Genomic DNA, 26484 nt, shown 5'->3' on the forward strand with positions numbered 1-26484 from the left:
GAGCTCTTCTGCCAGATCCCTCAGTACCCCTGGGTGGATCCCATCCAGCCCCATAGACCTCCATGTGTCCTAGTGCTGTAGCAGGTCCCTGACCATTTCCCTTTGGATTAGGAGGGCTTCATTCTGCTTGGGGGCTGAGTACCCGGAAAACAACAGGTCTTACTGCTAAAAACTGGGCAAATCTTTCATCCATACAATATTAAAAACAAAAACATCAAATATGATTTACTGAAGGTAGAGATTAGAAGTCTGAAGCTACAAAGATACTCAAAGAAATTATTAAGGAAGTGGTGTTTTAGCCATCTAAAATATCACACAACATTATATGAAAATATGGATTTGTCAAGAATAATCTGTATCAATCCATTTTAGGATCTGACAGGGCTACAGGAAATAGTTGCACCAGTTCCTAACTATACTGCATTTTTAAAGACAGCAGAAATCACATTACATAACCAAACCAGGTGAAATAAACAGAGATTTTTTTCAACCTTTTCTCCCATAGAGATCAACAACTATTTTGAAGAAGAGGTGTAAGTACTCTGTAAACTTTCCATATATAAAATAAATTATTTAAAAAGCCTGTTGCAAAGTCTTCAGAGGCAATGAATGCTGCCTCTGCCCAGGATCCCACAGAACAAAACTGCATGACAACAGCTGTTAGTGCAAGGCTGAGTATCAACAATTTCATGTCAAATCAAGGGGTTTTTTCAACCTAGGAGTGTGTTTGAGACTTGTGCCTGTTCAAAACTTCCATTACTTACCTGGATACCAAAACAAGGAGGCTCTGCACAGGTCACCAAGATCTTTGGAAGCACTTGCACCACTGGTTCAGAATTCTAAGTGATTTTGACAGAGAAATAGCTTAAAAACAATACTAAAAAGAAGTCATGTCTTACAAGCTGCAAACTGAATACAGGCCCACAGTGTGATACTGTTGCTAAAGAAAGATTAAAAAAATCACCCTGAAACAATGCCAAGAGAAACATCACCATAGTTTCCAATTCTATTTTTCCCATTCAATTTTTTACTGCTTAAAAGACTGTTCTTCACCCATTTATTTTCTAACATCTTTCCCACAGCAAAAAACCATCCTTTCTTCCTTAGAACTTGGCATAGAGCTTGGGTAAAAATTAGTGATTTACATCAGCTTATTCCAGGCTGAATTCTGCACCAGCTCTTTGATTGATTTTGTTTGTACCAGTGTTTTTGAACCCCATTATCAGTACTATGTTTTAATTTTTGTTTATTCACCTGGAGCTTTAGACGCCAGATCTTCAGGAGCAGTCCAGAGCAACAAGTTCATGCTCTAACATCTTACCATTACATCACTGCACCTCATCCTGAGTCACATCCTGAGCACACTGGCATCAGAAGATGCCGGTAAAAATTATTGGTGGCAATTAAATCACCATTTCAATGGAAAGAAGCTTATTCTATGCTTATTTCTCAGGTGCTTTTTGCTATCTCCATAGCTGCTTTATCCACAGGTTCAGAATTACATTCCCAATCCATCTGATGTTATTATAAAAAGGACCATGAAAGAGACAAAACATTTACTTATTTTATGATCCTTGAAATAGGATGCATGTATATCTTCTGTCAGAAAGCAATCGAAGGACTGACTGACTCCTCCCTAACATTTATTTTGAATTTTATGGTCTGTGTACAAAAGCATCGACTGGTGTTCAAAAACAGAGCTTTTTCTCCAGGGTTTTGTTATGATAAAAGAAATTACCTTCTGCTTCTTAGGTCTGTCCCTCAGAGCACAGAAGTAGCTGCTGGAACCAAGAGAAATGAGAGATGCAACTTGAATGACTGAGGCCTCTCCATCTCTCTTTACTCCCTCCCTCCTTTGCTCAACATTCCTCTCCTTCCCCTGGCTTCTTTTTCATGCAGTGGTGTTTGATGGAGAAGCAGATTAGAAATACTTTCCATCTGTACCTTTTTATACTTGTCTAGGTTGTCACCATTAAAAAGTGCAGCTTCAATGCTACTGTTAAACCTTGGATAAAGCTCCACTGTAAATAGTTCATGCTGAAAATCTGTCATTGTCACATTGCTGTACCTATAAGTCAACTCTCAATGTCACAGAAAAAGCAGAACTGTCATCTCTTTCACAATCACGTTAAAGATTTCTTGCATGTTCCTGGAAGAGAGAAACACCACGGCTACAATCTGGTTTCTGCATTTCCCTGTAAAATATAATAAAAAACACTTCTACAACCAAAGAACCACCCTTTAACGGGATTGTGGTCTATATCCATGAACTTATTTTCACTTGACCACCTGCCATTTCCTTATTTATCCTTTCATTTATCTTGATCAGAAGTTTACAGTACTCTAAAGACCTTTAAAAGGGTGGGGTTTATTCCCTTTCTGGATTACATTTTATAAATACTATCTTTCTTAAGAATTATTATGAAACAACCTATCTGGATGACGTGCACATCAGGACATCCATACATATTTGTCACTTCTTTGATGTTGCCAGTGTGATAATTGAACTTGAGCAAGTAAGAGGCCATAACCAAGTGGTCAGCAAGACATCCCCATGATCAGAATGTTTGACAGTCTATGCACCACATGCTGTCCAGAATGGAATCTGTGTTAAACTGAGAGCTACAAGAGTGCAACTGATTTCTGCCATGACTGCCAAAAGATAAAAGCTTGCTGTGTGCACAACCCAGCATGCCCAAATAGTCCACGGAAACCTTGCTAAACTGAAGAGAAATAACATTGTGAAAATTGCAAACTAAGATGGTGTTGACATGGAATCCTTTAGGTTGGAAAAGACCATTGAGGTCAAAAAGTCCAATCATTGCCCAAACAATGTTAAGTGATGGTAAGGAAGACTGTATTTCCAGAGCTCCCAACAAATTCTGAGCCAAGCTGAGCTGGACTTGCTCTAGGCCATGCCCAAATCACTGGAAAAAAAGTTGTTCATTGATCTTCTCTGCCATGGTGAAATGCTCCTCCACATCATTCAATCGTTAACAAAAAGTATCAAAATCCATCTGAAACTTCTGCAATTCATAGGGATTCTGGTAACACTGAAGAGAATTTTATTATCAACTGTGCATTGCCTATCAAAAATGTGAGTGGTAAAACCATGGCATGAAAAATCAAAGACATTCATGGTGACATCACACACATAATTAAACAGATTAATGGAAAATTGTATTCTAAATGAAACAAAACAGCTAAAATGTGACAAATAACTATAAGCACAGATATAGTGCACACATTATAGATAGTTATCTTCATGCACTTATTTTTTCAGGCACTCAGAGCAATAAAACTAGCAAACACTGCTAGTTGATAGGTAAGGATGATAATTATCCTCTTCTATCAAGTTAAGATATATTAATTTCCCTGAAATTGATTCCTGACCAAAATTTGCCCATACTCTTGACACCACTACCTACAATTGACTACAGACAACTGTTATACTGAAGAACAAACCACGGTGTGTAAAAATGTGCTGGTTGAACATTTTCTTAATCTCAAATGCTTTGCACAGTCTTAGGGCTATCCAAGAAAGAAGTAATACTTGAAATTATTCCCAATACTTTAAGATATAACTCTTGGCTAATCAAATTTTTGAGAAAACGTAGAACATTTAGGCCTAATGTGTGATTCTAATAACCAAACTTATATTCTGTGGCAATAATAATACTGAAACTAGGAAAAAAGGGATATTTCATCTTTTTAACAACAGAATCAATAAATGTAGGTTGGTCTGCTTAAATATAATTCCAAAATACACACACACATCCATTTTGTCTCAGCAGACACCTTCTCTTCTAAAATAAACTTGAAAGTATCCACAATAAAATCAAACTTTGGGATTATGTAAAGAAGGTTTTTTCTTACAAGCCTTGTTTTAAACCTACAAGGAATGAAATCTTTAGATGCTGAAGAGACACAGAATAAGCTGAGTTGGAAGGGACACACAAGAATCATTGAATCCAACTCCTGGCCCTGCACAGGACCATCCTCAATAGTCACACCACGTGCCTGAGATCATTGTCCAAATGCTTCTTGGACTCTGTCAGGCTTGGTGCTGTGACCACTGCCCTGGGGAGCCTGTTCCACCCACTCTCTGGGTGAAGAACCTTTTCCACATCTCCAACCTAAACTTCCCTTGACACAGCTCCAGACCATTCCCTTAAATCCTGTCACAGGTCACCAGAGAGAAGAGATCAGTGCCCCTCTGCTTTCCCTCCTGAGGAGGTTGTGATTGCAGTGGGGTCTCCCTTCAGTCTCCTCCAGGCTGAACAGACCAAGGGACCTCAGCCACTCCTAACATTTTGAGAGGTTCGTATTGTTTAGCAGGACTTTAGTTACCATATTGCCCCAGAATGAATTGAGAATCAGTTGCTGTTCTGGAAATTCATTTTCAGTCAAGTTACTACTCAGGAAAAAAAGCATCAATATCACTTGGTGGCAAAACAGTTGCAAACAGGGTTGTTTTATTCAAAAAAATAAGATTAGAAACAGTATAATGTCAAAGAAAATGACTTTTTGGAGAAAGAAAAAATTCCCTTTTCTTTTTGTGCAGCTCTATTTAGATGTGTTTAGTTTACAGAGAAATAATTCCCTTTCTGTGGCAGTTCAATAGCCAGTTTAATTTCACTTTTTCTATTATGATCATTGCTGCTGTTTAATTTATTAAGAAGATAATTTCTAGAGAGCACACACACTCTGGGAACAAAGAGAAAGATAATCTAGCCATTTACTCAAAGAAACACTCGCATATTTATCCTTCCTGCATTAAACAAATCTGTCCTAACTCCGAGAGAAATCCATTTTTTAGTCTCCACTTCCATTTTATATTAACACAGTTTTCTTAAGGAGTATATTCAAAGATATTCCTGCTTGGATACTGTGCCCCACAGCAGTGGCAAACCAACCTTATTCCCCATGGAGCTAAGTTGGGATGAGCATCCTTTGATAGAAATTCCATAACTAGGCCCTCTATGACAAGAGTGAGTCTTCCCAATTAGTGGGTAGTCTGGGAACTCCACCAGAAAGAAATTGCTGCCTCTTTCTGGAATGAAGACCAGAGATTTCTTTGTTGACTATGTCCTTGCGCAAGCCCCAAAAGCCTTGTATTCAAAGCAAAACAAAGCACAAAAACTCATTCACCAGTGAAATGAAATAATAATAATCACCAAATAATGAATTTTCACTGATTTTCTCACAATGGTTTTCTTCTCTCACTTATTTTTCCCCTACTCCAATTGCATTTCAAAAAAGTGTATTGAATATTGTTTCTTGATTTCTCTGATCTGCAGCCTTGAACAAATTGCTGTAAAGCCCTGTTTAATGTTTTTGTAATGCTGCTGCTCACCTTTTTACTCATGCATTTGTACAGTATCTGCTTTAATTCCTCAGTGAGCCAACAGGTCAAGAAATATAAGTTGCTTTCCCTCCTGCTCTTATTATCAGTATATTCCAGATTACAGAGGGCAGCTGTTAAAACTGGTGAAATCCAAGAAGCATAAGTGAAGCTGTATAAAAGCCTTCTGAGTTTATTTATCCATTTCAAAATATAGGGGTTTTAATAAGAGTGTACTGCTTAAATAGTAAATATGCAATTAGCTCAGCATGACCAATAGTGACGGCATGAGGATAGTACAAACACCTAGTACCTTACCCCAAAATAATCTTCTGGGTCCAGCAGTGACACTTAAATATCCTATCTCTAAAGTGATTTCTTTTTTTTAGTTATTGCCCCTTCCACTGTCCAGTAGGATGCATGTTTGTTTGCTTTTTGGGTTTTGGTTTTTATTTACCTCTTCATCGCTTTAAAATCCTGTGGCAAGGAGTTCCACAATCCAATTGCCCATTGTATGGAGAACCAACCATCCATTAAATTACTCCTATTGTTTCTTATACAGGGACAACCTGTATTTGTTATTTAGCCCCTCTGACCCCTTCACAACTCCTTGGACCTTTTATTGCATCATACTTACCTCTACAATCCAATCCCACCTCATTTTTCATCCCACAGAAGCCTTTTTTCACCCTTCTGACCATATTTGACATTCTTTTTGACTTCTACAATTCTACAAGGTCCAGCTTGAGATGGAAGATTCAGAATTCCATGCAGTATTCAAGATGTAGCTGAACCACAGATTCACACATTCTTAGTGGCCAAATAATGATCTTTGGTTTGCACTCCATTCCTTTTCTAGCCATTTCAAACCTCAATTCACTTCTTTTTTGACTGAAACAAGATACTAAAGTCAATGCTGTCATTTAGGACAACACCAGTATCTTGTTCTTGAGCAGTGGCAGCCTGTTCAAAGCCCATCATTTTATTCAAGATATTTTTGCCTTCAAGGGGCCTTGTCTAGTTTGAATTTCATCTGCCATTTTATCTCTGTTACCCAAGATCAATCTATCTCCGCTAGAAATGCTAAAGTAACACTTATCTCATGCCACAGGCTGTCTCCACTGGGAAGGAAATTCCCTGCCTGGCACCAAACTTATCTCCCTGACTGAACCAACAAGTCCTAGGATGGGAGATAATACTGGTCTGGAGACCTCAGCCCATAAATGTGGGTGGTGATGCAGCCTCTGATGCATTAAAACTCTCAGATGGTCCTGCTACTAAAGCTGATGGCATTAGGGAATTATATCAAGCTAGCTTGAAGCAGCAGGCTTTCCACCCTGTGGAAAGATTTTTATCCCATCTAGGTAAAAAGCAAGTCCTGAAATATTGTCAAACCCATCCTGCAGAATGGAAACTGCAGTTCTTCAGCAGCTGTACTGATGTGGAATCAATAGTACCTACAACACAAAAGTTGTGTACCTATACACAAAGATACAACTGGCACAACTGAGTTGTTTTTTTTCCTTTTAAAAGATGCAAGGAGCAGTAGTTTACTGTTTGCTCAGCCTTTGCCAACAGACTGTTTAATTTCTGTTTTTCTTTCCTCTGGTTTTAATTCAATATAGCATCCTGAAAGTAATGGTTACTTTGTATTTGCATTTTTTTATAAGGATACAATAATGGAAGCAGCTCACTGATTTTCTCACAATGGTTTTCTTCTCACACTTATTTTTCCCCAGTATCAGTCAAGCATGTTAGAGACAATTGCAGTCAGAACACTTCAAAAAAGTGGACTGAATATTGTTGCTTGATTCCTCTGATCTGCAGCCTTGAGCAAATTATTGCAACAGCCCTGTATAATGTTTTCAACAGGGATTTTTTTATTATATTTTAGACATTGTAAGAATCATTCAATGCAGAGGCCCTTGATCAAAGAGCACTTTTAAATATAAGTACTTTAATTTTAAATTGATTTCTCTCTCACAAAGCCTATTGTAATCGGTGGAACTGCACCACTGTGCAGGGAGACCGATTTCTCTGAGAGTATTCCTTCTTATTTATTCTAAGCTTATATTAATGTCTAGATACATTAGCAGCCAAAGATTTTAAAAACTGCCATCTGTCCCTGATCAAAAACCCACAATCATGAGCAATACAAGGCAGTGTTTACTATGAATATCATTAACTAGGCCTAAATTAAACCCAAGATTTATGCTTCTGTTTCTAGGAGGTTGCCTCAACTTTCCATCCTAAAATTCCTACTCCTTTTGTTCAGTGAAGAAGTTCACTCATCAGAGAGGTGCCTGTAGAGCTTGGGATAGCTTCCATCCACCATTCAAATCCTTCAGAACGGTCGCCAACTAATACAGAGTGAAATTCATATGCAGCAAATCCTCTAAAACAGCAAGGATACACAAATGCTCAAATCCCATTCCCAGTGCTTACACTCTGCACCCTTATAGGTGTCATCTGACGCTGTAAATTAGGACACAATGAGCATCTCCCACATTTCCTTGCCCCTTGAGCAGAATTTGTTTCCTGGGATAAATTATTAAGTGTGGCTTTCATAAGTGTGCCTAGCTCAGCTGATAATGAAATGAACACTGACAGAAATTGGTGATTAACATGTATATTTAAATACTGGAAAGATTTTTTTTTTTAAATTCTGCAGCTGAGGAGAGTTGTTGACAGTACAAGTCACCTTCTCAGTGTCCCATGCAAGTGCCGAATTAGACAGGAAAGCTATTTTCTGCAGTGCATTGTGCCAAGATAAATCAATCTCTTCCAAATGTCAACAGCATTTTGAAACTCAAAGACTTAAAAAAAGCAGGTAGAGTCCAAGCCGGGCAGAGTGCTTCTTACTTTAGGAGCTAGGAGAGGATTGTTTAGTTTTCCTTTCATTGCTCAGTCCACTCCCTCATTTCTGCACTCATCTCCTCTTCTTCTGAAGTCAGGAATGTGCTTGTCTGCCAGAGGTTCCAGAAGAATTTCAAGTGTAAGGATTTTCAGTGCAACAGCCTGCAAAGCTAACACCTACTAACCTGAGGCGGATTTGGTACTTTGTTTGAAATAGAGACAAGAGAAAACCTTGAGCAAAGTGAACATGAATCAGAACATATGTTGAACTGCTCCCTGTAAATGATACAGCTAACAAGGCTGCTAATTTTGTTATCAGGAAACTGAAGAAATGAGATACATTCCTCATAAAACTGGAGACATGCTCATCACACCCTGCTCACCTCCCTCAGCACGCAAATCCCTGTTTTCCAAGACTCACACAAGCCTTCCTGCTGTAAATACACATGCAAGAGCAATTAATACTTTCTTTTTGTGCCTCAATCCAAGCCCAGGTGCATTTTTTTCAGGGATGATTCTCTGCCTTCCTGCAAGTCCACTGTAAACATCACTGGGTAACCTTGTTGCAGCTCCTTTCAGAGATACAAAAGCACTGTAGCACTTTCATCTTTCCTTACCTTAAGGTCCGACACTTCTCAGTTATCACATGTTCTATGTTCAGATTTGGAAGGATGCTAAGGATGCTTCCTCTCCTTTACATGCTGTGAGGAACAAAACCAGAGGGGAAGTATGGAAATGCGAATAGTACAGATACCTAAATTCAGGTGCCAGTAGGATTTTTATCAGCCATTTAAATGATTACCACTCATCACATTGAATCCTTCTCTACTTCATACTTGACTGCTTTCCCTGAGGCACAAAAGTAGCCAGAAAAATTAGAACAAGGAACATTGCTGTGGAAAAGCTCCATCAAGGCTGCCCACAGCTTGCCCTTTCAAGCAGTTTGGAAATGTGCATATTCCTACAGCTGGATAAAACATATCCCATGTGTTTTTCACAACTTCTTCTCCCAAGATTTACCATTCAGCAGGCTGGTGTGCAATTTTTCACCCAAGTCATAAAGTACCTTTTCTGCTTCCCAAGTGAATGGTGACAACCACTGAAAAAAAAAAAATAGTAAAGCATGCATATAGCAATTGCTCCAGGACATGTATGACTACAGATATTCAGACATTTTAGTTTTTCCCATTAGGTCTGTAGCCTACCTAATTTTATACGAGGCATTTAATCTAATATGCCTATAATTTGGCAACTGCATTAAATTTCAGAGTACAAGTATCCAGCTTTTTTTTTTTTTTTAATAACTGATGAGTGGACTTTGGACCTTATTCTGACATACTGAAGAGTAAATCATTCCTACATGTATGACCTTGATCCCAAATTCTGCTTCCCTGCTGTTACTCACAGCTGCTGATCAAAAGTTTAGATGAACAGCTCTTTCCTAAGGGCTTGATTGGTTTGGATTTTTATTTCAGTTTATCTGCCTAAAGTCTAGTTAACCCTGATGAATTAATCTTTATAAAATCAAGTTCAGTACCAGTAAGGCAAGTGAATTGTCTCTGAAGTTATGAGACTTGTCAGCATGACTATTACAGAGAAATACAACTGTATACATTTATGCTCCTATGAATATTATTTCAGCTGGTGGATGAATGGAAGTCATTTCTCACAGGGAACATTTAAAGGATAGTAAAGGAGAACTGTGGGCTAAACCCTGAACATCTTTCCTCATATTTAAGCTGTAAAGGGGCCCAACAATACAGTAGAAGTATTTGGATGGGCAATAAATTGGTGCCAGCTTTTTGCCAGGGCAAAGCTGTGCATTGGCATTCAGGGCCAGCACCCTGGTACTCACAGTGATCTGAAAACATGTCATGTGCTAAGTGACAGACCATATGCTCTGCCTGGAATAGGAACTTCGGCTTGCACAGAGGACTTGAATTAATGCATCAAGTAGGTGACAAGCTTTTAAACTGATGTATACACCAAGCTTCTCATAACCAAGCTGTCTTCGTCTATTATGTTTTCTGAAAAAGTCCCCCAGACAAACATAACTTTGCTTATTAAGCCCAGCAGAGAGCCTACAGCCTGCTGCAGACAATTGTCTCTGTTTTTTAAAATGCTATTTCCATCAAACACCTGGCAAAGTAATTTGGATCAGTGTTACTGGCAATACCTGTAAAAAACTTGAGAAATTCTTAATAGTGTTTATGAAACCTTGCAGAAACCAAGGAGCCATGAGTATCAGCTTACCTGGCAGAGCTGAAGTCAGCTGCTTGCTAGAGATGCAAATACTGATCAAGAGATCATTTTTTTATGAGGTAGGGAAGTACTTACTTGCTTACATTCTTTGGACTGCAGCAAAGAGGGAGCTAAAAATAAAACCAAAGGAGATCTGAACACACTCGGGAAAGCTGCATGAAAGAGAAAAAATGGTGCAGATCAAAGCCTGAAGCATGGCTGACAAACGTGGGGAAGGACCTCTTTAAAAAAAAAAAAAAAAAGAAAAGGAGGCAAAAGGAAAAAAATAAGCAGGGGAGGGAGAGAAAGAAGGAAATCGTCATGGGGTGTGAATTACCTAGAAATTCTATGTGCTGTTCAAGGCATAAGTGCTTTACTGAATGCCAGCCAGCAGCTCAAGGCAACCTACAGAGCAAGCAGAGCCAAGATCCCAATGCTATTCAGGAAAAGTGTTAAGTGATATTTGCAAGGAAAGCAGAAGCAATTTCAGAGTGCTGTCTAGCTAACACAAAGGAGGTGCTAAAAGCACTGGTTCTTCAGCTCAAACAGACTTACTGTTCCATCATGAAAAAGATGGCCTTATGTTCTGGACAAGGCATTGCTGGGGAGTTTTTCTGTTCTAATGCATGCATTGAAAGCAAATGATAAAAATGAAAGTGTGCTAGAAAAGGGCCTTGGCGTGGCAGAGTGTTCCCATCATCCAGATGAATACTTGTAGGGCCAGTGATGGGCTCATGTGAAATGTCACCCTTATGTTGGAGCTTTTGACCTGCCAGGAAATGTAACTTTTGACTGTCACAATCATATTTTCTGGAAAAATCCCTTCGCTCAAGATTTTGCTCCTGGGAAGCTGAGAAGCCTCAGAGAAAAAGGAAAACAATATTATCGGATTTGCTTCTCCTGTGTTTTGTTCCTTTGGAATGTGTTTGGAGATTGTTTACCAGCAGGTGGTTGTTTCATTGGGTTTCTGTAAATTGTTTTGACCCATTGGCCGACCAGGGCCAAGCTGTGTGGAGGCTCTGGAAAGAGTCACAAGTTTTCATTATTATCCTTTTAGCCTTCTGTAAGTATCCTTTCTGTATTCTTTAGTACAGTTTAGTATAGTATTCTTTAATATAATATAGTATTATAAAATAATAAATTAGCCTTCTGAGAACATGGAGTCAGATTCATCATTCCCTCCTTCATCTGGGCACCCCACAAATGCAATAGTTGACTACCTCTCCATGAGGCATATTTCTTGTGCAGAAAGAGATGTGCAGGAGACTCACCTTCAGAGTATTTAAGGAACTGAGACCAGCACTGAAAGCAGATCACTGAGATTTAGAATATTTGCAGATTTTTTCCACTTTATATTTTAGTAGCCTTCAGGAAAAGAAAAAAAGAAAAAAAAAAGACAAAATTAAATTAATTAAATTCTTCCAAGAGCTTGATTACCTATTTTTAATAAAAGCACGTTCACCTATTAGATTGTCTGTGGTCTTTATTTACTAAAGGGGAAAAGTAATAAAGTTACTGTCCCTATTGTCTACCTGAATCTATAATACCACAACTATTTTTCAAGTACATAATTAAAACACCTTTTTTACCCCCTGCAAAAAACAAGTTTGATCAAAAGAGAAATAATAAATTGCTGCTAGCTTTCAGATGGTATTAGCATAGATTTTTTGTCTTAAAGTTAAGGAGCCTAGCAATTAGGATCCATTATCATGCTGATTAGAGCTTTGAATGATTATAATGACTTCTGTCTGCACAAATCACATATTAATAGAAATGACAATTGATGGCCATCTTTTGGTAGCTGGCAGCTTGTAGTATTTCATGTAGATGGCAAAGACAACAGTTGCAAGGTCCAGCAATGAGATTCCTCTGTGTCAAAGGTGGAAAATCCTAATCCACTTATGCATCTGGTTCCCCAGTCCTCAAAGATGTGAATAGGCATTGCCAAATCCTTCAGAAACACAGAAATTACTTGGACTCTCAGCAGCAACCAAGGTGTCACACACAGCAAAACATTTTGCCATCTAAGCAACATCTTATAAGTACCCTAAAGGAAGATCCCCTCATGAAGGGGATCAAAACCCTTTTTGGAGTGACAAAGTGCCATCCAACTGGAAGCTAAACCTCTAAACCTATTTTTGGTGGTGGCAGCTGGTCATGTCAGAGGCAGAATATTCTGTATCTGATAATGGTTCACCAATGGATGGGGAATGTTTTCTATTTCTCCAGGCTTCTAATGTTAAAAAACCCAAGCAAACAAACAAATGAAAAACCCAAAGATACAAAAAGCCCCAGTAGCTCCAACACAAAATAAGATGTGCAACTTCTTCCCATCTTAAGGAAAAAAAACAAACACACAAAACCAAAAAACCCCTTTACCTGAAAACTTCTTTAGAAGACAAAATATTTTCAAACCCCAATCACAGTAACATACACAGAATCACAATCACCCTCAGAACATTCACTCCCTTAATTATCAACAATTCAGAGAACAAGAAATCTTGTTGGCATTCTAAGCAGTAGTTCTTTGTTTGTCTTTTTGCCAGCCAAATGAAAAACAACAAATTAGGTGATTTTTTTTACTCAATTTTACCTTCATTGTGTTAATGAAGTGTCTTGAAAACCTGAAAGCTAAATACTCACATTGTCCATGAAATGAAAGTGTGCATTATCAGAAATAATAGGTGCTGTGCTTGCCAGCTGTGGATGAATCAGAAATTACTTTGATTCGTAGTTCCTGGTAATAAATCTCCCCTCTTATATTTCCCAAGTCTTGCAAATGCCTCAATTTTCACATCCCTTCTTGTAGAATGCATTTTCACTGAATTCAAGACAGCTGGTTGTATATTCTGAGGCCGTACTCACCCATCTCAGCCTTTTTCAAATTAAATTAACCATGTTTAAATCATGCTTACTGAGAAAACACCCCCAGTTTAATCTTTATGTTGACACAGACTCAGTATTTTCTTCCTTATCCCAAACCCCTTCTCAAACATTTCCTTTTAAGCAGTCCCCATTTTCTTGATTTCTCATCCCCCTTTAGCCACAAGGACACATTTGACTTCTTAACAATTAAATGAAACGGGGGTTTTCAATTCCCAGATCATTATGAGATCATATGGAAGCACAACGTAATTGCACTTTCCTTCATGAAGTGATGATAAATTGGAATTCATGCTTTTTTCAAGAGGGGGAAGAACAGGGGGAAGGAAAGACACGAAGGCACATTATCGTGAGTGGTACTTAATGATCTTCTAATTAATGTTGCAAGTCTCAATTTTCAGTTTTAATTGTGCCTTGCTCTACTTGCAAGTTTACCCTTATATGTTTCTGCTTCCAATAACTGCAACATATCTGTTGAAAAGCAGTTGCAGAAAGCAGAGCCTGATGCCTATTAATTAGATAATTACTATTGCTGGGTTTTTATTCCCCCATACTCCCCAATGGGATTAACACCCTTCCAAGAGTCAGAAACCTCTTACGCTATGGAGATTTCTGTTTTGCTCTTACCTATTTGGTTACTAATTACATTTTAATCACTAAAATTATCCTCACAAGCAAATATATAGGTTTATTCAGGAAAGAACTGATGTCTTGGGATGTTTATTCCTTTGCAACTGCAAAACATAGAACCTCTCCAGGTAAGAGATTCTCCCCTTGTATTTACACCAATTATGATGGCATTGCAAGAAAAAAATGCAAGGGATGCAGAAGCTTTCCCCCAATCCTTTTATGTTCAAGCAACTCATATGTCAAACTCATGCACATACTACAAGGCTGCATAATTGGTTACCAACATTAAGCCTATACTTAACTTAAGCATCTTTTTGTCTCCTTAGTTGATAGTAACACAGTCCCTGGGTCATGGTCAGCACCACCTTGATTTTTATTAGAATCTGTAACTGGAAAAATCCTCAACCCACCTTCATCACCCAGTTTGGAAAACTTAAGATGTTAATGGGAGGGGGAAAGGGGAATATGATGACAGGACACACAGCAGACAGAGAAGAAAAGAAGGAAGAAAAAATGTCAGTAAAACAATTGGGAAAAAAGAAACCAAAATAAAACCCCTGCTTTTTTAGCAGCACTGAACTGTGACATACTTAAAATAGAAGCATGGATAATGTATTTTCATGGTTTATGACAGATGAGTCCCAGCTGAATGAAATGAAACACTCATTCCCCGAAAGAGCCCAAGACTTTATTTCATGTGTATTTTACATTTGAAAGAGGGAAAAAAGATCCTGTTGTCATGCATCCTGATATCACAGTTTGGCCATTGACCTTTCTTTATTCCCCAGTTGTACCATTTCTGGTGTCAGGGAGACTCCAGAAATCAACTACTCCAGTGAGTCAGCCTGGTTGTGCTGCCACAGCCCAAACTGGAGTGCAGGAATTGAGGCTCTCAGACCAGGAACTCTGTGGGCACAGCCTGGGAGGGAGACAAAAACTATCCTGGCCAAGCACCCTTCAGACACAATTCTTGGCATTCAGAACCGAGGCATTTTATCTCTGTTTCAAGCCTAGAACATAAATATTCCTCCCCTGAGTCCAGGTCTGTACATGGTTGTTATTCATGATGAACTGAAAAGCATAACTACCAGAGAGAGAATTTTTTCTTATGCAGATTGACTTTCCCAAACGTCTTTAAGATCCCACTGGAAAACATATATTGTTGGGAAAATTTGCTTCCCTTGTACTGCTAATAAGAGGTTTACAATTAAACTGGACAAAGCCACTGAAAACATACAATAAGCAAAAATGCTGCCATTGCCAGAAGCAAAGAAGACTTGAACAGTCCTTTTTCCCATCTAAAGCCTATGGCTGGTAATTAAACTGAAATTGAACACTAGTTTAGGGGTTTTTTTAATGATTTTTGTTCAAGAATCCTACTGAGAGCAGCATGCAAACTTCATCCTTTTTTTCTGGGCAAATATGCCGGCAGGAAAAAAACCAAATGAACACAAAACACTTCTATAACCTGTACAAAACACTTCTATAACCTGTTACCATAAAATCATTTTAGACAAACAAAATTATGATGGGAAATTTAAACTTTACAAATACCCTAAAAATAAGGCTGTTCAAGGGGGAAGGGGGAGGTGACACAGAATTGTTGCAATAAACTTTCAAAACACAACTCATAGTCCAATACTCTGAATGAATCAATTTTTTTTTTTTTTTTGCTTGGGAAGCTGACAGGAGAAAGAAGAAGGCCAGGTACCATCAAAATTAATGAACCACGACTAGACACATAACTACTAAGCAAATGGGACTATTATAACACCCTGGGAGGTTTGGTCTGTCCCAGTTCTGCTGCCTGCCCTTTCTCCCCTTATTGCATGGCAAGTGGCCCTCTGGGAATCACCATTTGAAGAAAATAAATCATCAGTGCAGTGACAACACCTTAAATCTTGCATCAAATACCAATAGCTTTAAAAGTAAATGTATGGGTTCCTGTATAAAACACCAAAATATTACTTCATTAGAATGCTGCCTTGGCAGATTTGGGCTCTGAAAAAATATGCAATTCCAGAATTAGGATTACCTGTGTGATTTTGGCATCCTTATGCATCTGCTTATGGGTAATAAATGATCCCTCCACCAAGGCAGGAGAACACACACAGTGCCCAGAGGAAAGAAAGAAGCAGGGAGAAAAGTTTGAGTCAAGAAAAACTTTCCTACTTCCAGGACCCACTCTCTACCAGCAGCTGAAGGGCCACTGGAGGAGAAAAGCTGCTGTACAGACCAGCAGATTCATCCCAGAGGTCACCTCTGTCCCACAGCTGGATACCTCTGCAATCTTATATCACCTTCTTAATTGTTTATTTTGGCCTCCTGCAGTTATATTAAGCCCTTGCCCATATGGGTTCCATCCTGTTTTGTTGTAGTGGATGACAGAGGAAATGGAAAAGGTAAAAGGTACCCAGAGGCAGAACCCTCTAAAACAAAGCTTTTTATCATTCAGCCTCACAGAGGGGCATGGCACATTAAGAATATTACAAAATATTGACAAATAAAAAAACTTTTGAGAAAATTTGATTTTAGTCCAGCTATAAATTTACTGCTCAAGGTTCCAAAGTACATTAAGTAAAAAAGACAAAGCCAATTAGGAATTTTAAAAGATACTTCAAAATTATTCCTGGCACAGATAAAATGAAAAAAATAAAACAACAATAAGCTTTTTTGCCTGCTTTATTTGAAACCTGTAACATCAAGTGAAACTGATGACCCCTGACCCAAACTCAAAGTTTTAATTTCATTCCAGTACTCACGTACTTGATTTCTTTGCAGGCTGGAAGTAAACATCAGCCAGAAAGCTTTCCATGGCCAAAAAAGCATCTAGGAATTTCAACTGGAAAGCAGTGAAACATTTTCTTCCAGCTGTGGGCAGGGAGGGGGGATGTGTTCGAGCAGACCAGAGAGGTTTCAGAATTCAAAAGCCAACATATTATCTCAAAGTCTTATCTCAGGAGCAACTTAGGAAAGCCATACCCAATATCTCAGCCAAATTTCCTCACTTACTTTTGTTTCCTGAGCAGTTTGATGATGCACAATAAGCCTCTAGTAAGTGCCACTGAGCATGGTGAACACATTCGTCCCAATTTCCATTTAGTTAAATATTCCCATTCAAAACACTGCCTAATTAAAGTATCCATTATAATTCCATAATGACAAGTTAATGGAAAAAATCTCCTCTAGAACTCAATTAAATTATTTCTGTTAATAATTGGTGAAAAGCTGTGAAAAGAAACGCTGTTAAATGCATACTTAAAACTCCATACAAGGTCATTGCTTCATAATATATGACAGGTTCAGCCTATTTCCAGGAGGGATGTAAAGGATCATGAAATACCTCCTAGATCATGCAATTTTCTGTGAACTTGGACCTGTAAACATCAACTTGGTAGTCTGAGATAAATTTCCACTTGGCTCCCGTATCACTTGATGGTCAAATATGTTTTTACAAGAAAATCTTTTTGCTGTAGGACAGTCCAGGAAGAATCAAGCTCAGTCATATGATTCACTGCTGACTTACTGGAGGGGGAGGGGAAAAATAATTCTATAAAGCTGGTAAATGTAATGTACACATAACACAAAATATCAAACTCTGAAAATATGAATTACCTTGTGATTTTCCAGAGTATGTGATATCTTAGGTTATCTTATTTACACAGTTCAGTGGGGCTTCCTGTAGGTCTGCAAAGAGGAAAAAAAATCACCTCATTTCATGCATTACAGATGAAAATACTGCATTTTAGTGGGGTAAGGATTTTACTCTTGACTTTCAAAAGGTCTTTCCTTGAGATCACATTTGCTCACATTTAAAGGTCAGAACTTACACTGTTACACCGGATGCCTTCCTTAGACAATAGTGGGAGTCCAATCCTTTTTTAAATCCACTACATATTTAAATTAATGAAAGAACATGTATGTGCACATATGAAAAATATATATATAATTTATGCTTTTTTAAAGTACAACTTTAGATGACCTTCAACATGTTTTTTAATCCAAGAATGCACTAAAGCAAGTCTTAACTTCCTCAATCAAGAGGATTTATATTATTTTAATTCCTGTGTTCTTTGCCCCAGGACTGTGACCTCCTTACTTTTTGGGGGTAGAGGGACTTTTTACAAGAACATATAGTGATAGGATAAGGGGGAATTACTTTCAACTGAAAGAGGGTAGGTGTAGACTGGATATTAGGAATAAAGTCTTTAATGCGAGAGTAGTGAGGCACTGAAACAGGCGTTCCAGAGTTGTGGATGCCCCATCCCTGGGAGTGTGTAACACCAGTTTGGATGGCGTTTTGAGCAGCCTGGTCTAGTGGAAGGTATCCCTGCCCATGGCAGGAATGAGATTCCAATGGCAGGAATGAGATGGTCTTTAAGATCTTCCAACCCAAACCATTCTATGATTCTATATTGGTGGAACACTGACCATGCCATTGGCACATGGATAGCAGGTGACTTTTCCAAGTCACACTGACCAAGAAACAAGGGAAGTTGTGGGTACAAGGAGTCTCATGCAGCCTGTCCCACTGGAGAATGTAGCTTGACCACGAGCCAACCACTCTATTGCAGATACAAGAGCCTGAGTGAGTCCCCTGGCTGCAGGGGAGCGGCATCCCCTGGGGCTGGGACATCTCTCAAGATGCTCCCTGAGGCACAGAGACCTCTCTGGGAATGACATGGACAGGTGCAAATGGAGTTATCTCTAAATTGCCACTTGAATGCACACCCCCTTGAGCTGGGGCACCTCTTGGGGTTTGAGATTTCTCACCTGAAACTGAGATCCTTCCTCACTCAAGGCAGGGGAATCCTCTGTTCCCAACAGAACCTCCCTAAGTTGCTGATTAGTTGTACGCTAAACTAACACTAAATAAATCCATATAATTACTTCCCCTAGATATAAACTGTTGTCCACATCTGACACCAAGACTGGACCAAGCTGTTAAGCTCCATCAGGAAGTTAGAAAGCAAAGGCATCCACTCAAACTCATGATGCAATGGGAGGGTCTCCCTTACCCTTTTATATATCTGGGTTCTGTGTAAATCACTTAAAACCCATTCTAACTCAATTTTCCTTTGTGTTTCATCTCACCAGTAAGCAATACAGTGAACCTTGCCATCAAACTTTGTTAAGTGACACTTTTATAAACTCATAGTAAAACTATTTTTGCTAATACCTTTCATGGTATTTTTGCCATTCAATACCTGAGACTGACAAAGTAAATACATACCTTAAAATTACAAAAATTTATTTAAGATTATTATTTGCCCTTTTTAGAATCACCTTTTAGAAATCACATCTGTATTTTGCATTCTCTAACAATCTCATTTGCTCACGCTTATAAAAATAATGTAAAATTATAAACACAGAAGAAAAGGAATATATTCAACTTAGGAAACAAATTGTTTTATCTTCAAGATAAAAATGAAAAACCATAGTATAAAGATCAGCTATTGCCACTGAAGTCATCTCCATGACTTACAGCAGAAAAATATAAACCAGGGTGTTTCACATTTCTTTGGGAGCCAAGTCAGGCCTTGTGCAGTCAATTGTTGCTATGGCAACATATGAATCAGGGAGAAGATGAGACATCTGAATGCTGAAAATTAACTTACCTATGATCATCCAGTTGCCTTTTGATAGGATGTATATGCTCATTGGAAGGGAAAAATCATTACATTTTAATTAATATGCATCACTTTCAACAACATCCAAAAAATCCCTGTATGAAATATTTGAGGCCAAAGGGAATATTATCCATTGCACATCCTCCTTGCACTCAGGGTGGTTTGATTTTTATTTCACCATCTTCCAATAACAGAGCAGTGAAAAAGTGTAACACCTTTTTATATATCTTCTCTCTCTGACATCAAATAAAAAATTAGATCCCAATGTTAGGAACTTAAATAAGTCTACAACAAGGCATATTGCAAACCTAATTACTGTGCTGTTGTTTAGAAACTTACCATGGTTGTGAAGGAAAAAAGTTCAGATGCAAGTAATCTTCATTTCAATGCATTTTTAATACAAAATAAAGATTTACTTTGCCTTGAAATCAAAGAACTTATAATAGTTGTTTAAACCATTTAACAATATAGAAAATGAGAGGCAAAGGAGAGTAAGAACTCGTGCATTTGAATTTTTTAGGATCTTTTCAAGATTAAATCATATTGCCCCAAGCTGTAATCAATATGTTCAGCATATGAAATATCCACTGCCATGAGAATATAATCCAGAATTGCCTTCCTAATGATCCAGCAGCTTTGAAACCACCTTTCTTCTGCTAGAGGCTGCACTTAGAAGTTGCAAACCCACACAGACACAATGCAGAAATACAGCCTCAGACATCAAATGCTGCACCCATAGGCATTCAAGTAGCTGGGTCCCACACAGCCCGCTTTGTCACCCCAATCAGACCTTCTCTCCTGAACTTTCCTGGGAAGAAAGCATGCAGGGAGAACAGGAACAAGAAATCTGTGCTGGGAAATGAGATACAGCTCCCAACAAACAAATCTCACCTGCAAGCAGGTGAGCCACAGGAGGAAGAGCAAATCAAGTGCAGGATAAAGTAAACCTGCTGCACAAAGGAGAGCAAAGTCTTCAGCAAATTCCATTTGAAGCCCACAGAATAAAAAATGCCAGTTATGTCAGCTGCCATTGACACGACTCTGAGTTGCTGGTGAAATTAATACCACCAGGAAAAGCATGAAAGACCCTAATGGAAGGCAGTCAGAGGAAGTTACTAGAAATTACTAGTGACATTTCTTTGTACCAGCCATTCTTCATAAGCTTCATCTGACTCCTTAAACAAAAAAATCTTGCATAAATCCCAGAATTGTTAAAAAGTTTAGTAGAAAGAGACGTAAGCTACTAGCAAATGAAAATCAGCTTCTATCTTACAAAAGCAGAGATGGGGAGAAATGTGAGTTGCACATCAGCCACCTTAATTATATTGTGGAAAAGCAAAAATGTAACTGAAGGCAGAAGCAACTACTGCAAAAGCTGCTTTTAAATGCTGGACAGAAACCTGCAAGGACAGGCACCAGGCATGAAATTCTTATGAAAGTCTCACCAACCGTGCACTTGTTTCTTCTTTTTGCTTTGGCAAACTCAGTAACCCCTTTTAACCTTCCCAAAGGAGAGTAGCACTTCAAAACATCACCACCACCCTGCAAAAAGAAAACTGATCCAACTCAAACCAAATCCTTTCCCCAAAAGTCAGCATGGGTTTATGAGGGGTAGGTCATGTCTGACCAACCTGGTCTCCTTCTATGACCAGGTGACCCTCCTGGTGGATGCAGGAAAGGCTGTGGATGTTGTCTATTTAGAGTTCAGCAAGGCCTTTGACACTGTCTCCCACAGCATACTCCTGGAGAAGCTGGCAGCCCACGGCTTGGACAGGAGCACTCTTTGCTGGGTTAAGAACTGGCTGGATGGCCAGGCCCAGAGAGTGGTGGTGAGCGGTGCTGCATCCAGCTGGGGCCAGTCACCAGTGGTGTCCCTCAGGGCTCTGTACTTGGCCCAGTTCTACTTAACATTTTTATAGATGACATGGATGAGGGCATCGAGTCCTTCATTAGTAAATTTGCAGACGACACTAAGCTGGGAGCTTGTGTTGATCTACTGGAAGGAAGGAGGGCTCTGCAGAGAGACTTAGATCAGTTGGATGGATGGGCAGAGTCCAACAGCATGAAGTTTAATAAGTCTAAGTGCCGAGTTCTACGTTTTGGCCACAAAAATCCCCTACAATGTTACAAACTGGGGACAGTGTGGCTAGACAGTGTTCAGGCAGAAAGGGACCTGGGGGTGCTGGTCGACAGCCAGTTGAATATGAGCCAGCAGTGTGCCCTGGTGGCCAAGAAGGCCAGTGACATCCTGGCCTGCATTAGGAATTGTGTGACAAGCAGGAGCAGGGAGGTCATTCTTCCTCTGTACTTGGTACTGGTGAGACCGCATCTGGAGTGTTCTGGGCCCCTCAGTTTAGGAAGGATGTTGAGATGGCTTGAGCGTGTCCAGAAGAGGGCAACAAGGCTGGTGAGGGGTTTGGAACACAAGCCCTATGAGGAACACTTGAAGGAGCTGGGGTTGTTTAGCCTTGAGAAGATGAGGCTTAGAGGTGATCTTATTGCTCTCTACAACTTCCTGAAGGGAGGCTGTAGACAGGTGGGGGTCGGTCTCTTCCACCAGGCAGCAAGTGACAGAACACGAGGACACAATCTCCAGCTATGTCAGGGAAGGTACAGATTGGATATAAGGAAAAAAATTTTCACGGAAAGAATAACAAAATACTGGAATTGTCTTCCCAGGGAGGTAGTAGAATCACCATCTCTGGATGTGTTTAAAAAAAAGACTGAACATGGCACTTGGTTCTATTGTCTAGTTGAGGTGTTAGGGCATAGGTTGGACTTGATGATCCTAGAGGTCTCTTCCAACCTCATTATTCTGTGATTCTGTGAAAACACTCCCCCAGACTGGTGCTAGAGATTAGGGGTTAGAATTCAGTCTGATTTGCTGCTGTGATTCCCAGATGTACCTTCCTGTGCAAAATTAGCTCAGTGCCCGACACAAAGACAGATTTTACAGCTTTGTCCCTATGGTCAAGCACAGAGAGTCATTGACACAAAATTGCAATACAAAAACGTGGGAGAACTGGAGGTAAAATAACTGCAAAGCAGCCTACTCGAAGCACAGAAGGCAGAGGAGCCACAGTAGCCAGCCAGGAAGAAATACTTTCTCTTTTGCCACAGTTTTGGGGAGCTTGAGGGATGCTGTGAAAAAAATGTTTTGCACCAAAGACAATCCTATTGAAGCAGTGACAAAATATCAATGTGACCAATAAAAAAGCAAAATAAACCACAGGCCAGTAGGTTGGATTGATACCCACCCATTCTCACCAACGTGAGTTTTTCTCCCTTCTCTGTAAACATTTCAGAGCTCACACAGCATTTCCTGCCTGTGTTAGCCACTCAAAACACACAGAAGACAGGAACACATCAGCAGTACCATGACCAAACTCTGTCTGCTTAGCAGTGAACAAAAAAAAGAACAAATTCATGACTTGAAAAGAAATTCAAATACTATCTATCTATCTATATATATACGCCCACATTGTATAAGAAGTAAAAGAAGAGGGTGAATATCTTTCTGTGCAAAGGAAGACGAAGAGTTCTTTCAACTGGCAAAGAGGGAGGATATGGATCTCCATGTTTTCATTTGATCATCTTGCTGCAGTGTAAATGTTTATTACATCCTTTTTTTTTTTTTTACCAGAAGCAGGAATGAATTCCATCCAAGCTAAGACTAAAGCCACATCAGTTTCAGATGCCAAGATTACTTCTGGCAAAGTATAAAAGCAGTTATCCTTTTAGATTGTGAGCTCCCTTTGCTGATATATAAACAGATGTGAAAGGAGCCTCCAAACCACAAAGTTTCAGATCAAAAATCTTTTGCTGTTTGGCATTAGCTTTCCTTGAGGACAAACCCCCTGGGAAATCAAGTTGGGAAGCCAAAAACGTCTAGCTTAGATTAGAGAACACTTGAGAAGCTTAAGAACTTTCCAATGAACTGGTTTTGGCTCAAAAAAAAGTTAATTGCTGAGTGTGTGGTTCAGTGAATGTTTAGAGCTACTCCCTTAAAGGAAGATACCTTCACCATGCCGAGGTGGGTGCAATCAGACTGATCTGGAGTCAGCAGAAACACAAACAGGATAAATGACCTTTGAGGGGCTGGGACAGCTCCTGGTGACCCACACGTGGCGCCATGGGGACATCCCACCCAATCCCACGCTGTGCTCTTTGTATTATGCTGTACTGTACAGTACAATAACCAATCTGAAGTTCCTTCAGCTGTGCCCACCAAGGAGCTGCACAGTGATGTGAGGATCAGATACCAGAGGGAGTTTATCTGACTGACTCAGGTGAGTACAAGAATTCATCACCCAAATCCAGCTCCAACATTTATCAGAATTTCAAATGCAATTTCAAATGCACTAGAGTGAACACATCCTTTATGCTGGGCAAATTCTTAAAAAGTAACTTAAGACATATTTTGCAGCCACCATGCCTATACAACACAAATACACAAAGGGAGCTAAAAATCCTGCAAATTCAAAAGGTGGTCCCCCCCTTCCAGTCCTACTGACCTGTCAGTAGTCAAACTACAGCATCTGAAGTTCATTCATTATTTATACCCTAAGCACTTTGCTAAGAAGCTGGATTTAACTTCTGAGTTACATCATTTATGCAAATCTCACTCACAATGGCAAGAATAAACTGCCTGGGCTACAAAAAGCCTGGTCTTGAAAGGCAGGACATCAAGCTGCCCCCCTCCTCCACAATTTTATTGCAAACCAGTCAGAATTTTCTAGTCAGAAAATGAAAGTTGTTTCCTTCCTTTATTATTTTTTAGTCATAAAAGCATAGAGTCATTTATGTTGAAAAATACTTCTAAGACCAAGTCCAAGCATTAACTCTTCACTGCCAAGTCCACCACTAAACCTGAGAGCCTCATCTACACATATTCTAATTGACTTGAGAGATAATGACCCAAACTGCTTCCCCAGACAGCCTGATCCAATTCTTGATAGCCCTTTCCACAAAGAAATCTTTTCTAGCATCCAATCTAAACCTCCCCTGGTGCAACTTGAGGCCATTTCTTCCCATCCTGTTTATTGTTACGTGTGAGAAGGGACCATTTTGTAAAAACCTAAAAGGTAGCAGTGCTATGGCATCATGTGGGAAAAGCAAACACTGACACTTGTTCAACAAACTTATCCCTTCATCACTTATTCCCTAAAGTTTACACAATGAAGTTTTAACCCTTTTCTTGATTTTGCTCCTGCTCTAGGAAATTATTATTCTGCTCACTGAGAAAACTTTCCCTCATTTCCCTCTACCCTGGGAAAAATGTAATATATGAAATGGGACAAAGTAATGTTGGTGGGGTAAAAAAAAAATCTTCCACTGAGGAGCCAAAATATCAAAATATTAATTTCAGTGAAGATTTTGTCCAACAACAGTTTAATGTTCCTCAATCAGACCCAGCAAGAATTGGCCTTCTGCCTCCCTCAGGCCAGCCAAGCATCTCTGCTGCCCATCCTGCATTGTCCATGGACTACAAAGTGTCACTGAGGGGGCATTCCAACAATCTGATCCTGTAAAGGAAACCAGTGATCATCAGACTTATGCACAACGCTGAGATGCTTGTTGGCTCCATCTGCAGGGAAAGCTAGATTTCCAGATTTCCATTGGAAATGGAAATTTATTTTCCATTGGAAATCTGGACCATACAGAGGACCATCAGTTACCTCCAATTCCTTCTGGTTTTGTACTTTGTAATTAAAGTTTCACTTTATCATGGCAGAAAACTGTCACAAATGCCAGGGCGTGAGAGATGAGAGTTAACTCAGATATAGCATTGATTACAATAAAATATTTGCAGTAGCAGTGTACTACAGGTAACACATGCACAAAATCAAATATTCTTTGCATATGCTGTGCCCTGACAACCCTTTATTTTAATTAAAACACACTTGTAAATATTTTGTGCAATCTTGTAGAACAGCAGGAGCATGTGTGTGTACAAAAGGAAAAAATCTTTCATTTCCACAGGACAAAATAAGGAAGTGCCTTGGGAAAATGCTTTGCTTCTTTGTTATCCTCTATCAAATAAATGTGCAGTTCAAATGAAGGCTTAATGCAATTCCAGCCTCATTTATATCCTTCAGATAAAAGTTAGTAATAAATCAAATCAGCCAGGAGATAGAAACTTAATGCCTGAATAGCATGACCTATGGTGCATAGATTTACCAAAAAAGCAAAAATATTTCAATATTAGGACACATTATAGATGTGTATCTTTCATAAAACTCACTCAAATAACCAGAAAAATAACTAAACAATTTTTGATAAAACATTACACATGATCTGAGGCATAACATGGAAATATATCAGCAGCATATTGACCCAACTGTTATTTTTACAATTTTTCTCTGAACTGTAAGGAATAATGAGACATTGACAAGAGTAGTTTGGTGTTTTTCCCACAATATGCCACTAATTTTTAAGACTGCCAGTTTCTAATGGTAAAAAATATTTGTTTGCTTCCTTAATAATATGACTATTTTCCCATTAAATACTCAGCTGCACCCATTTAAAATTCTGAATAGGAGTTTCACCAGCTCCAGCATTAGATTCTCTTTGTTTACCTCCTCACAATTTAGGAGACTGAATTCTTTATGTGAGCAATGGTGAGAAGTCAATGGGACAATTCAGAGTATCTCTGTTAGATGCATGAGCCAGAAAATGTGGAGACCTCCCCACCATGCTGAAATTTGAAAGATTTATTTGACTAGCAAACAGATTATGTCTATTCAAGACACAAAATCTGAAAGAAACCACAATTTGATTGAATTGGATTTCAAAAGGATCAAAAACACATCATTATAAACATGGTGCAGATTTATGTACTTTAAGGATGTTGCTGTCTGGTTTTTGAGGAGACAGTCCTTTATGAAGAAAGCCACTAAT

This window comes from Motacilla alba, chromosome 3 (assembly GCF_015832195.1).
Source record: "Motacilla alba alba isolate MOTALB_02 chromosome 3, Motacilla_alba_V1.0_pri, whole genome shotgun sequence".
NCBI lineage: Eukaryota > Metazoa > Chordata > Aves > Passeriformes > Motacillidae > Motacilla > Motacilla alba.